Source organism: Tenrec ecaudatus, chromosome 8 (assembly GCF_050624435.1).
Source record: "Tenrec ecaudatus isolate mTenEca1 chromosome 8, mTenEca1.hap1, whole genome shotgun sequence".
NCBI lineage: Eukaryota > Metazoa > Chordata > Mammalia > Afrosoricida > Tenrecidae > Tenrec > Tenrec ecaudatus.
This window is the reverse complement of record NC_134537.1, coordinates 74,341,099-74,355,185: the sequence shown is the minus strand read 5'-3', so window position 1 is coordinate 74,355,185 and position 14,087 is coordinate 74,341,099. Positions and strand designations below refer to the sequence as shown.

Below are 14,087 nucleotides of genomic sequence, written 5' to 3'. Positions count from 1 at the left end.
GAAACAGCAGAAGCCATGATAGTGCCCGTTACTCACAACAGGATGAATATTTTACAGTACTTTACTGTATTTTTGTTGAAAATTCCTCATTTAACAAGTGATCCTTCCATTTATCAATTTCTGTGGAAATCGTTTCGCGATATTGGTTATCTGAGGATGGGTCAAGGAGAGTTGCAACAAAACCACAGAGCCTTAATATATGTCATTTAACACCAGCCCCCAATCAGAGTATTGAAGCACAAAGCTAGAGTGTCAAGGTCTACATACTTCTAAAGGCAATATATTCATCTTTCTAACTCTTCCCTAAAGAATTCTACATTCTCTGATTTACACCATGTCAAATGGACAGTTTGGGCATCTTTTAAAAGCTCAACTTGTGTACTTTTGAAAAGTTCTTTGAATTGTGAGAACAAAGCACAGTCTGAAGGGCCAAGATTAGGGCTGAAGGGCAGAAAGTCCAGGTTTACCAATGAGATTCTCGTAAAAGGCTCTGCTGCCGTGGAAGAATGAACAAGTACCTTGACATTGGGCGGGGGGGGGGGGGGGAATCTCTGTGCACTTTTCCTACCTTTTTCTCACCAATTCTGTTTTTCTTTTTTTTTTTTTTAAATTATTTTTTTTTTTAACAAATTATTGGGGCTGATACAATTCTTTTCACAGTTCATACATATACATACATCAATTGTATAAAGCACATCTGTACAGTCTTTGCCCTAATCATTTTTTTCTCCTCTTTTCTTCTTTTACATTTTATTAGGGACTCATACAACTCTTACCACAATCCATACATATACATACATCAATTGTACAAAGCACACCCATACATTCCCTGTCCCAATCATTCTCAAGGCATTTGCTCTTCACTTAAGCCCCTTGCATCAGGTCCTCTTTTTTTTTTCCCCCCTCCCTCCCTTTTCCCCCCTCCCTCATATGCCCTTGGTAATTTATACCTCGTTATTTTGTCATATCTTGCCCTATTCGGGGTCTCCCTTCCCCCCTTCTCTGCTGTCCCTCTCCCAGGGAAGAGGTCACATGTGGCTCCTTGTAATCAGTTCCCCCTTTCCAACCCACTCACCCTCCACTCTCCCAGCATCGTCCCTCACGCCCTTGGTCCTGAAGGTATCATCCACCCTGGATTCCCTGTGCCTCCAGCCCTCATATGTACCAGTGTACAACCTCTGCCCTATCCAGCCCTGCAAGGTAGAATTCAGATCATGGTAGTTGGGGGGAGGAAGCATCCAGGATCTGGGGGAAAGCTGTGTTCTTCATCGATACTACCTCACACCCTAATTAACCCATCTCCTTTCCTAAGCCCCTCTATGAGGGGATCTCCATTGGCCTACACTTGGGCCTTGGGTCTCCACTCTGCACTTCCCCCTTCATTTAATATAATATATATATACGCATACATATATACATATACACATAAATACACATACATACACACACTTATATCTTTTTTTTTTTTTTGCATGATGCCTTATATCTGGTCCCTTGGGCACCTCGTGATCGCACTGGCCGGTGTGCTTCTTCCATGTGGGCTTATTTGTTTCTGAGCGAGATGGCCGCTTGTTCACCTTCAAGCCTTTAAGACCCCAGACACTATCTCTTTTGATAGCCGGGCACCATCAGCTTTCTTCACCACATTTGCTTGTGCACCCATTTGTCTTCAGCGATCCTATCATGGAGGTGTGCAGTCAATGATATGATTTTTTGTTCTTTGATGCCTGGTAACTGATCCCTTTGGGACCACTCGATCACACAGGCTGGTGTGTTCTTCCATGTGGACTTTGTTGCTTCTGAGCTAGATGGCCGCTTGTTTATCTTCAAGCCTTTAAGACCCCAGTCACTATCACTTTTGATAGCCGGGCACCATCAGCTTTCTTCACCACATTTACTTGTTCACCCATTTTGGCTCCAGCTGTTGTGTCGGGAGAGTGAGCATCATAGAGTTCCAATTTAATAAAAGAAGGTATTCATGCATAGAGGGAGTGTTTGAGTAGAGGCCCAAGGTCCTTCCGCCACCTTAATACTTGACCTATAAATATAGACACAAAGATTCATTTCCCCAACCTCCTATATATATTTGCATGTACATGTCTTTGTCTAGACCTCCATGAATGCCCTTTGACTCCTCGCTCTTTCCTCCATCTCCCTTGACCTTCCTCCTGCCCTACTACCATGCTTCATTGCCACCTGGGCTAGAGTATACCTCTTCTCTAATTTCATAAAGCTTTTTGGTAATGAGCCCCTATGAAGGCTCCAAGACCTTTGAGAAGTTTATTAAGATTACCCTTTTGAAATATTAAAAAATAGTAGCCATGCCCTTCAGAGCCAACCTCTCTGTCTTGAACACAATGGCAGACATATTGCATTGGATCAAGCTGCTGCCTAAGACCTCTCTAAAGTGCTGAAGAACAAGAGTGTCACGCGGAACTATGGTGTGCCTGGTCCAGGCCATGGCATTTTCGATCATTTTTATGCCTATGAAAGTAAGGACAAATGAAGAAAAAGCAATTCATGTAAATCATGGTGCTGGTGAAGATATTGAAAGCACCCTGGTCTGCCAGGTGAACAGATAAACATTTACAAAGCTCCTTAGTTCTTTGGCGATGCTGTCTGGAGAGCTCACCCTTGGAAGAAGGCGCCATGTTGACACAGTAGGAAGGTGGGAAAAGAGAAAGACTCCCGATGATATGGTCTGACACAGTGACTGCAACATTGAGATCGGATACGATTGTGAGGACGTGCAGCACCTACCAGAGATTCCTCCTATTGTTGTCAAGGACGACAGTGACTTGACAGCAGCTAACAGCAGCAGCCATGACATCAGCAGAGCACCTCAGAAGCCACTACATGACCTTCTCTGGAAGGCTCACTCATGGGACAAGTGCATTACGTAGAGATCTTGTCTTCCCCTGCCCACTGATCACACAGCCATGTTTAAACATGTTTTGTTTAGAAGACACCTGTATATGAATGCACTGAAATCCTAGCAGCAATATTTTTTACTCACTGATCCATTTTTCAAGCATCCATATCCTCATTATTTCTATTCTGGTTATTCTACTTCTAGTAATCTAGCTTCCTGGCTCCATTACTATAATCATAGCTGAGCAGTTGGAGACGGCGATGCAGATCAGAGGTAGAATTTAGCCAGGAATGCGAGGTTGACAAAGATTTTACTGAGGCAGGGAAAGAACTTTCTGGAGGGAAGGGAGAGCCAAGAAAGGGACGGGGGCATCTTGAGCTCCCGGGCAAGTTCCGAGACCCAACAAGTTAGGTCAGTCAATCACACCTGGCAGTGAGGCAGTGGGACATATATAGGGATTGAGGCAAGGATACCTGTACTGATGAGGGGAAGGAAGACCTGCTGGTGCTCAGTTGCAGGGTCTGAGTCAGGATACAGTCCAGCAGGATGTCTTCTGGGGGAAGCAGTTGGGGGAAGCAGCTGCATGGTCCAGACCCAGCCCAAACAATTGCTGCTTAACAGTAATCATTGACCATTTGGTTTCATATAGGTGATTTTTCAAGTGATATTTAATTTGTATAATATTGATGTTTAATATTGTTCCTCTTCTCCAAACTAAAAGAGCCTTGGTGACATACTGGGTTACTATTAACTGCAAGGCCAGCAGTTTGAAGGCTTTTTAGTGTTATAAATGCAGAAAAACAGTTCTACTCAGTCTTGTGAGATTGCTGAGTCAGAATCAACAAGATAGCAGTGAGCGTGGTGTATTTTATCTCCAAACTATAAGAGCTTTTATAAGCTTACTTTTTGTAATGATCTAAAAAATTACTATCATTGTACTCATTTTAGAAATTAAGAAATTTAAGTTAAAGTTAATTGACTTTATTATATGCATTACATAATAGTGATGATAAATATTTTAGTGGCCTATCATGGATTTTCTATGAGCGAGTCCATTTTATTCTTTTTAATCCCATTTTATATTCTTTTATATTAAAGAATATATTTTCTTTAATAATAAAGAATAATTTTAATGATAATTTTAACTTTTCTTTAATAATAAACAGTAATTTTTAATAATTCTTTAATAATAAGAATTATTTTTAAGAATAATCTTTTAGATCCCATTTTTATTCTGAGGAAACTCTCTTCTTGTTAGTCTCTAAATAGTAAAAACACATTAAAAATGACAGCAACCCTTGCAAAATGTATGGCTCATCAAAATGACAACGGAATTCTAAAATTCTGTTCTTGATTGTGCAAATCATATTGAAGAAATGCCCCACACGGTACACCTAATTAAACAATTCCATCATTGATCATTGTTTGATTAAGTTGATAGCTAATACCCACCAGTCCTTTTGTTACTTATTCAGACAGATTGTGCTTTATGGAGATACACAACAAGAATTATGTGGAATTAATAAGTTTGTTTTTTTTGTTCTGTTTTGGTTTGGTCTTTTATCACCCATCCTGAATGAGATTTATAGTGAAAGAAATTTCTCTTTAGCATATGAATCGAATCAAAAAATAATTAAAATATTCTCCTTAAAACATTCTTTCAACAGCCCCACCCCCCACCTCCCACTGGGAAAAACCAAAAGATTAAATTCAAAGTACTCAGCCAAATTTAATGATTTATTTTCTCCATTTATTTCCCCCTTTTCCTGCCCCTTCCTAGGGACTTCTTCACCATCATCTAGTCAATTGTGATTCATAGTGGTCCTATGGACAGTACTAACTCTTTTTTGGATTTTTGAGACTATGTCTCTTTAGGGGAGCATAAAACCTCATCCATCAATCTCAGAGCTGCTCATGAATTCAACTGCTGACTTTATGACTAGGAACATAATGCTAACCCACTATACTACCTGGCTCCTTCCTTCATAGGTACAGTGTTATCAAAGATCTTTAATTATAAATCACCAAATTACTAAATGCGGATTGCACATGCCTCATGATTATATTGTTTTAACAAATACATAGTACCTGGTGTTCTTTCCACAGAGTTGGTCCTGACTCACAGAGACCTTATATATGACACTCAATTCTGTCCCATCCTTTCAATTGTCAAATTTGAACTCATAGCTGGAACCACTGTATCAATCCATCTTACTGAGGATCTTCCTCTTTTTCAGTAATCAATGTTAACAACCCTGAAGGCCATTTTTGGGGATGACATCTCCTAACAACACCCATGCCTAGCACACTCCAGGGACAATTTTAAGGGCACTACATGAGTTCACTAAGTAATCCCAGTAACAACTAGTCAGAAGAAACAATCATTATTCCTATTTAGAAGGTAGTCAGTGAAGACCAAGCTTTCTTGACTAAATACTACATGCTCTAACTTACCATCAGTTTGCTCTACTCTTAGCTTTTCCTCTCTAATTTTGTACACATTTTTCATTTATTCCTGTTGCTTAATTAATATCTGGGAGTAATTGGAGATTGATATCCATAGGACTGGTGTCACTGCCCCACCAATTATGTCTATAATTCTTGAAATTGTTTCTGATCAGGTAACACCAAAACAAACAAAACAACAACAAGAAAAAATAAACCCAATGACTAATAATACCGCATTTATTGACCTATGATAAAACAAGTGATCCAATGTATATATAACATGCATTCAAACAACACTTGGAGAAAACACACTTGAAAAATAGTGACTGAAACATCTTAGAATTGGTTAAATGTATAAATGCATAGATAAGAAAGTCCAAGTCAAATAAACAAAATTAAAATACACCAAGACTCTAACTTGAACTGACATTTAAAATTTTTTTGAACTGACATTTTTAAAACAATCTACCACCAATAAAATTAAATTAAACCATTATAATTATACATTGTATATTCTCTGATAATAGCAAAATCAGGGTAGAAAGGTATCTGAAAATTCCCAAATTATTTGGCTACAATTCAAAATAATGCATAGGTCAAAGGTACATTGATGAAAATAAGTGATTATTTTGAAGTGGGTAGAATAGATAATAAAAAACAAAATTTTAATAAATCAAATTCAGCATTATAAAAAATCAACACACCCACTTCTCCCTTGCTGACTAGGTTAACTAGAAATAGCTGGTCTTAGGTGAACACTTGTATTGTAAAAAATGAATTTTGAACATATCTGATCACAAAATGGAAGATAATGATATCACTACAGAACTGCCAATTTACATGACTGCATAATTGAATCTTGAATTAGTCAAGATGATGTATAAACTTAATCAAATAAGATCCAAACCAGGAATACAAAACCAGTTTAATATTCAAAATTCAGTGAAGTGCACAAAATGATTGGAAATGAAAAAAATACATGGTCATAACAATATTTGCTGGAAAAAGAAATTAGAGCTAAATCAGTACCCTTTTATCATTCATAGTTGTGAGAAAATAACAAATGTTGATGCAGCCAAGCGAAAAGCATCTAGGAAGACTTTAAGGCTAGAATACATAATACTACGTCCTTAAAATTACAATAGTAGTGGAGGTCTCAGCTACTGATATGTTGCAAGGAAAAAAATGGAAAAGAAGAATAGAGGTTAAATATGAAAATAAAACTAATTATATTGTGATTTGATCGTTGTAATTCTTAAAAATATATCAATATATTACTAGAGCTAACAAGCAAGTTATATATCATTGCATGACATAAAACCAATTCTAAAACAACCACAAATCAACAACTACAAAATTAAGAATTGCATTATTAAGACTAGTATGATATATAAAGTGTTCAGAAATTTGCTTCGTGTTAAAAAATTAGTGCAGTACCTATATTATTAAATTTCATAGCTAAAGTAGAATCAAAATATGCTTACCCAGTGTCCGGAACAACAGCCTTTGAGTAAATCTTAGCTATTCGTAACAATTATCATCCTAATTATAGTAGAAACTAGTGCTTATAGGAATAGGCGAGTCATTATTATATCCACAATTATTTTGGAAGTTTGCTCAAACCAATATTTACCTTCTGTACTATTTCATGTATTAGTTGGTCAATGAAGTTTAAAATTGCTTCTCATCTATTTTTATATCTCCTGTTCCAGGCCATTTCATGGTTTTTCATCCTCTAGTCCCCTAAGGAAACAATATTAGCAGTAAATGCTGATGAAGATGTGGACTCTACTCATTTCACCTAAATAAAATTACATACTTGGCCTAGCTTATACTATGGATTAACTGGTACATTAGTTTGCCTAATGGTGATATACATTTTCAAATCTTTTAATAGTTGTTTTTTAACCGACCTCAATCTCTCAAAGTACACTGAAGAAAATGCTAGTATCAACTAGTATCAATAAAAGATTGAAATACAGAAAATTCTTAGAGAAAGTAGAATGATTATTAAATTAATTGAAATGATATACCAGAATTTTTTTGGTGCATGGAAATTTTTCATTTTATTTATTTATTTACTTACGTGTGGGGGGTTAATACATATAACATATCATACCATATTTCAATCACATCAAGTAGAATTATACAGGTCTACCACAATCAGTTTCCAACCATTCTTTTTCTACATGGACTTCTTGATATAATCTCTCTTTTTTTACCCCCTCCTCCCACAGTACCCCATACCCCAAACCCCTTATTCTACCTATTGTCCCTATAGGCTAATCAATCCTGGGTTTCATATACCGAAAAACAGAAAAGCATATAACACAGCTTCAAGAGGGTAACTTTCATTGAAATAATACCTCTGAGATACAATCTAATAATACTTACAAATAAACACAATACAAACCACAAATACAGAAAAATTTGGAAACCAAATCGGGTCCAGCCTGCATCAGAGGGGGGATCTACTGACAAAAGTTTAACTCTTCCGTTCAGACTTATGCCTTTGATCTTCTATGCTCCTCTCTCCCAAGCACTCAGTGTAGTGGACATTTTCCTCTCAGACCTCAATTTTAGATAGGCGGGGTGTGTTCTGCAGGCTTATTTCCTGTGTATTCTACAAATGAATCTTGGCTCCCACTGACATCCATCACTTTCTGTACACTGGGGTCTCACAGTGTGGACTCTGATACTGATTCTTCCTACTACTTCAGATTATATGGATTCCAATCCTTCAGTGACTGATGATGGTGTGCTTCTTCCATGTAGACTTTGTTGACATCTCTCTTAGATGGAGAGATGTCTCTTGTTTGGACACAAGCCTTTAAAACCCTAGGTGATATATAATAGCCGGGCACCATCTAAATTCTTCACATTGGCTGTAACACCCATATCTTCGGTTTCCCTTCCTGCTGGTGAGGATCAAGCTTGACCATGATGTAAGAACTAATTGCTCTCCCGTCGAAGCTAGGATTTAGTGAGAGCTAAAGTCCATTCCTGAATCTCTCTCTTTTTTCTTTTAATTTACTATCTCTTGGGAGTTAATGCCTATGTGATATCATTCCATAGTTGAATCTCTTCAAGCAGAATTATACATTTGCTTTCATAATCAGTCTCTAAACATACCCTTCCTCACTGGACTCTGACATTATCTCTCCCAAACCCTCTGTATCCTCCCTACCCCTAACACCCTGGTTCTATTTGCTTTCCCTGTAGGCGCAGAGTCCCTGGATTACAATGATCAAAATACAGAGAATCAACACAACTTCAAAAGTGTGATACCAAATGGTGACTGGTCTCAGAGATATACCCTAATATGAGCAAGCGTAAGGCAACATATAACCAAATGACCAAGAGTTATATACTGTTGGTTGGCAACCAATGAAGGCCTTGCCATATCACCACTCTATATGTTTTATTAGATATGTATTATTCTGGCCATCCGGTGAAGGTCATTCTGTTATATGATGCAAAACATTTGGCTATTTGAGCTATTCTTAATCCTCGTAATGCATGATGTTGATTTATTCCATCAACTGTAATACTACACTTGAGTACTTGGTTGTGTTATCTGTCATATATTTCACTAAAAAGTCACCCTTTTGCTTCTTGTATTTTTTTAAAACAATTTATTAGGGGCTCATACAACTCTTATCACAGTCCATACACATACATACATCAATTGTATAAAGCACATCCGCACATTCCCTGCCCCAATCATTCTCAAAGCATTTGCTCTCCACCTAAGCCCTTTGCATCAGGTCCTCTTTTTTTCCCCTCCCTCCCCGCTACCCCCTCCCTCATGTGCCCTTGGTAATTTATACATCGTTATTTTGTCATATCTTGTCCTACCCGGAGTCTCCCTTCCCCTTCTTCTCTGCCGTCCCTCTCCCAGGGAGGAGGTCACATGTGGATCTTTGCAATCAGTTCCCCCTTTCCAACCCACTTACCCTCCACTCTCCCAGCATCTCCCCTCACACCCTTGGTCCTGAAGGTATCATCCACCCTGGATTCCCTGTGCCTCCAGCCCTCATATGTACCAGTGTACAACCTCTGCCCTATCCAGCCCTGCAAGGTAGAATTCAGATCATGGTAGTTGGGGGGAGGAAGCATCCAGGATCTGGGGGAAAGCTGTGTTCTTCATCGGTACTACATCACACCCTAATTAACCCATCTCCTCTCCTAAACCCCTCTATGTGGGGATCTCCATTGGCCTACACTTGGGCCTTGGGTCTCCACTCTGCACTTCCCCCTTCATTCAATATTGGGAGCTCTCTATGTATTTAAAATTAAGGTTGTTACTTGGAGGAAGGGCTCAGTTATGCCTTACCCAAGTCATGGTATTTTCAATTGCATTATATGCATGTGAAAGTGAGGCACTGGATAGATCAAAGAATTGTTGCATTTGAATTGTGTTGCTAGAAAAGAATATTGAAAGTACCATGGACTGCTAAAAGGACAGAAGGATTGATCTTGGAAAAATTATAGCTCCTCAGTGTCAAGAATGATAAGACTTCATCTTACATACTTTGCACGTTGTCAGGCGAGACCAGTCCCTGAACAAGGACATCATGCTTGGCAAAGTAGAGGAGCAAGGGAAGAGAGATATGTCCTCTAGCTAGAAGATGGATTGACACAGTGGCCCCAGCAATGGACTGGAGCAAGCAACAATTGTGAGGAGGGTACAGGCCCAGGCAGTGTTTCCTTCAATTGTACACAGGATGCTGTAGGTCAAGACGACTCAATGGCACCTAACAACAGTAACTGTGAGTGTACGTAAACCTTCCAGTCCCTATTTTGCCCCTGTACCCTCTGACATTAATTACTTTTAATGGTTTGGAAGGATTGTTCTTACAGAAGCTTCTAAGACATTTTGACTTAACAGTTAGATATATAGCATATTTCATTCAGCAAAATGGAATTAATTGACTCGGAATATTTTACTTATTTCTATTCCTGCAATTATCAGAAAAATATTTTATTTAGCATAGCAGGAAAGAGTATTACAATTCTTCCTGCTATGCTAAATAAAATATACAACTATATTTTTTATTTAGCATAGCAGGAAAGAGTATTACAATTCTTCAAAACATTTTCAGTAACAATTTCAACTAAAGCAACCATTGAAGTTTATAGTTTATAATTTTAATACTTTTAGATGTTGAGTACTATTTTTAAGTATATGTTCTTTTTTTATGCACCATTCCTGGAAGTACTGCAATACCAGGTCGATGCGTGGAGTGGACGGAGCAAGCTCCTATTCCAACTCCCTCCTCCAAAAATCCATTTTATATATTGTCCTTGGATAGAGGACATATCAGATATTAAACTGATAAGAACAAATGCTACACTTGATCTTAGTCAAAAGGCCGAGAAGCGATTAAGTATATGTTCTTACTGAAAACCTAAAAGAAACAAATTTAGTCAAGGTCTGAGTATGTGAAGAAAAATATCTGATAAAAGTCTTTGCCTATTTGGGGGCAACTGAAGTAATTTTACCAAAATGCTGCAATTCTCTCTGTATAGTTAATATTGAAACCAATGGTTCAAAGACATTGGTGCAGTATTTTTTTAAATAGAATCTTTAAATGGTGGTACCTATGAGACACAGTTGATCATAGTTTTACTTTTTTCAGAAATGCCCTGACAATGAATATACTACTGGAGCTTTTTAACAGTAACACATACCAGTGCATGTAGACTCATGATGGTGCAGACATATTTGTTTTTCCAAATCTAACATAATTCTGACTGCCCTGCTTATTCTACTTTCAATTCAGTTTTATTCACTTAATATTAATTCAGAGTTCACCTTATTAAAAACCTCCTTTCAGTTCTTGGATCTTAATAAAATATGCATTCGAAGAGTCAATGCATTTTAAACACATGCATTTGTAACCTTACTGAATATTTTCCAGATCAAATATTCAGCCATGTATCAAAAAGTGAAAATACTGTCATCAGAAAGAACTAAGTGATACAAAAAAATGTCTGGCAATTATTAGCAAAAGGGCAATGATTCCACAAAGGTAGCTTCCCACAAAATGATGGATAGTTTAATGAAGCTAAATGAGCACATCATTACAATGCATTCTTCATCTTTTAATTAGAAACATCACTAGCAGTGTCACAATGAATTGAACATATTGTGTTGGCTTGGCTGTTATTTTGCCAAGGCTAGATCTAATTTACGAAGCGTTATGGTGACACACAGCAGAGTCATAGTGCTCTGAAGACAGGGGTAAGGTAAATAATATCAATGTAGTAAGATCCCTCCTTTATTGAAAATTACTAATTATTTAACTTTGGATTTTATATGGCTTATTAAAGAGATTTAGTGCTTTGTTTTGAGTACTTTATGTAAATAATAAGTCTAATATAAATAAAACAAAAATGATATCTCTCAGGACATTTAGTAGTATTTAATTGTATTAAATTTTGACCATTTTGTACATTAGAAAATATTAATTTTGAAGGAAAAATGATCACTTAACAGATTGTATTGAATTAATGCTCTTTTTTAATGTTGGGTTCTCTTGCACAGTCTGTGATTCATAAAGTGTACTGAATTTCTAAAAGACAAGAACTAATTTTCAGTAAGTCAAAAAGTATCAGGAATTAATGAATCTTAGAAAATTGATATACTCCACCAGACTATTGTATGTACTATACAAAAGTAAGAATTATATCCTCATTAATATAAAATTTCCCTTTACCATTTTATATCATCACATAACATAACCATGAAAACATTTTTAAGAAATATTAATTTGTTTCTAGGATAGATAATGAAATATTGAAATGTATGCATACAGTAGCCACTTTAAATTCAACCATTCTTTGACGAATTTTGCTTTGTAGAAAAACATATAGTAGCTGAATATTTTGATACTGAAAATATTGAATTTTTCTGAAGTATCACCTTAATAAGAATAGAATTCTTTCTTATCCTGTGTTCAATATAAAAGGTTGATATGAAAAATAATAATGATTTTCCTAGGCCTATAGTTATTATCAAGTAACAGCTACTATTATTGACTATAAAGAAAAATTCTTGAGATCCTGCCATTCTGAATAATTAAAGTAACCAGTCCACAGTGAAACCTACAGTGACGACTGCAGGGTGCATCTCTTGCTGTCCGTGGGCCCACACTATGATTTCCAAGTAATGACTCAAATAACAGGCAGATTGTTAGATCAATCACCTCTAATTATTCCCAATAAGACCTCACCATCCTTGCCAAGTGAATCCACTTGCTGTCCTTTGCTCTTGATTAGCGTATTTCCACTTCTGCTTCACTGCACAAGGGAATCCCTCTAGTCTTTCAAATCTTCAAGCTAACCTGATCAGCTACATATTGTATCTCATGTACTCAATTTTGGCTATATTACTTTATATTGAGTCGCACTCACATGACCGTCCACTAAGGGATAGTGACTTCAGGCAGTCTAGTGTAGGGCTGCTCTGGATGACAGTCTACTTGACACCAAATACTTGGTGTGTGTTTTTTCCTTTCTTCTTCCCCCTGCCCTTGTCTCCCAAATATAAAATGAGAGAGACACGTTGTCAGTCTTATATTATCCTGGGGCTTTCTGTAGCACTGGAATGGGAACCGGCACTTGGTTGTGGGGAGGATGTGCATTTTCTTTTCTCTCAAGGTAGGAAGGAAAGACATCTCTGATGGAACTTGAACTTTTCTACATACAAAACCTTCGTGGGGGGTGGGGGGGGCGGTGTTGTTTGTCTCTTTTAAAAATAATTTTATTGGGGGCTCATACAACTCTTATCAGAATCCATAAATACATCAATTGTATAAAGCACATTTGTACATTCATTGCCCTCATCATTCTCGAAATATTTGCTCTCCACTTAAGCCACTGGCATCAGCTCCTCATTTCCCCCCTCCCTCTCTGCTCCCCCTCCCTGATGAACCCTTGATAATTTATAAATTATTATTTTCTCATATCTTGCCCTGTCCGACGTCTCCCTTCACCCTTTTTCTGTTGTCCATCCCACAGGGAGGAGGTTATATGTAGATCCTTGTAATTGGTTCACCCTTTCCATCCCACCCTCCCAGTACCTGCACTCATACCCATGGTCCTGAAGGGATCATCCACCCTGATTCCGTGTTTCCAGTTCCTATCTGTACAAGTGTACATCCTCTAGTCCAACCAGATTTATAAATATGCCAATCCTTTGTAAACATTTTATTACTGAAAAATCTCTGTCATGATCTGGCAAAATTATATTGCTGAAAGTGAAAGGTGAAATCTACAGCTTACTTTTATTTGTGCAGAATTATCAGAATTTGATACAATGATCAGTTTCATTAGCAACGTATATGCTTCACACTTAAAAAAAATAAATTTTTGTAGATAATTTTATATAATCCTCTCCATATATTTGGAAATTAGTTAGGATAGGCATCTTTGTCAAATGTTTTAAAGTTAAGGGTCTTCAAGTATTTTAGTGGGCAGTTTAAATATTTGGGATTACTGAGTTAGTAGGGTCATGCTAAATTTTATATAAGTAGAAATTGACATTGATTTTAATGAAATGGTATAGTTATTTAACCCATACACAATGGAGTTCGTTGTACCAACTGCAATTCAAACATTATTCCAACTGAGGCCCTATGCAGGAGAACATACCACATTTAAATTAGTAATCATGTACAAAGTTTATTAATAATGAAATAAATTTAAATTATTTGAGTTACTAATATACACAGAAATATTTCTAGTTAAGTAAACATTCACC

At 37.1% G+C, this 14,087-nt stretch overlaps 1 protein-coding gene and 1 non-coding gene across 2 annotated transcripts in view; one reads left to right on the top strand and one right to left on the bottom strand.

Annotated features, from left to right (window-relative positions):
* The window catches only part of CSMD1 (CUB and Sushi multiple domains 1), a 1,770,408-nt gene that overhangs the window by 684,122 nt on the left and 1,072,199 nt on the right, over positions 1-14,087 (top strand). The gene's annotated exons all lie outside the window — the stretch shown is intronic.
* On the bottom strand, positions 10,517-10,707 carry LOC142455635 (U2 spliceosomal RNA). Its single transcript, XR_012785811.1, has one exon. It is a non-coding gene; the product is annotated as a U2 spliceosomal RNA (small nuclear RNA).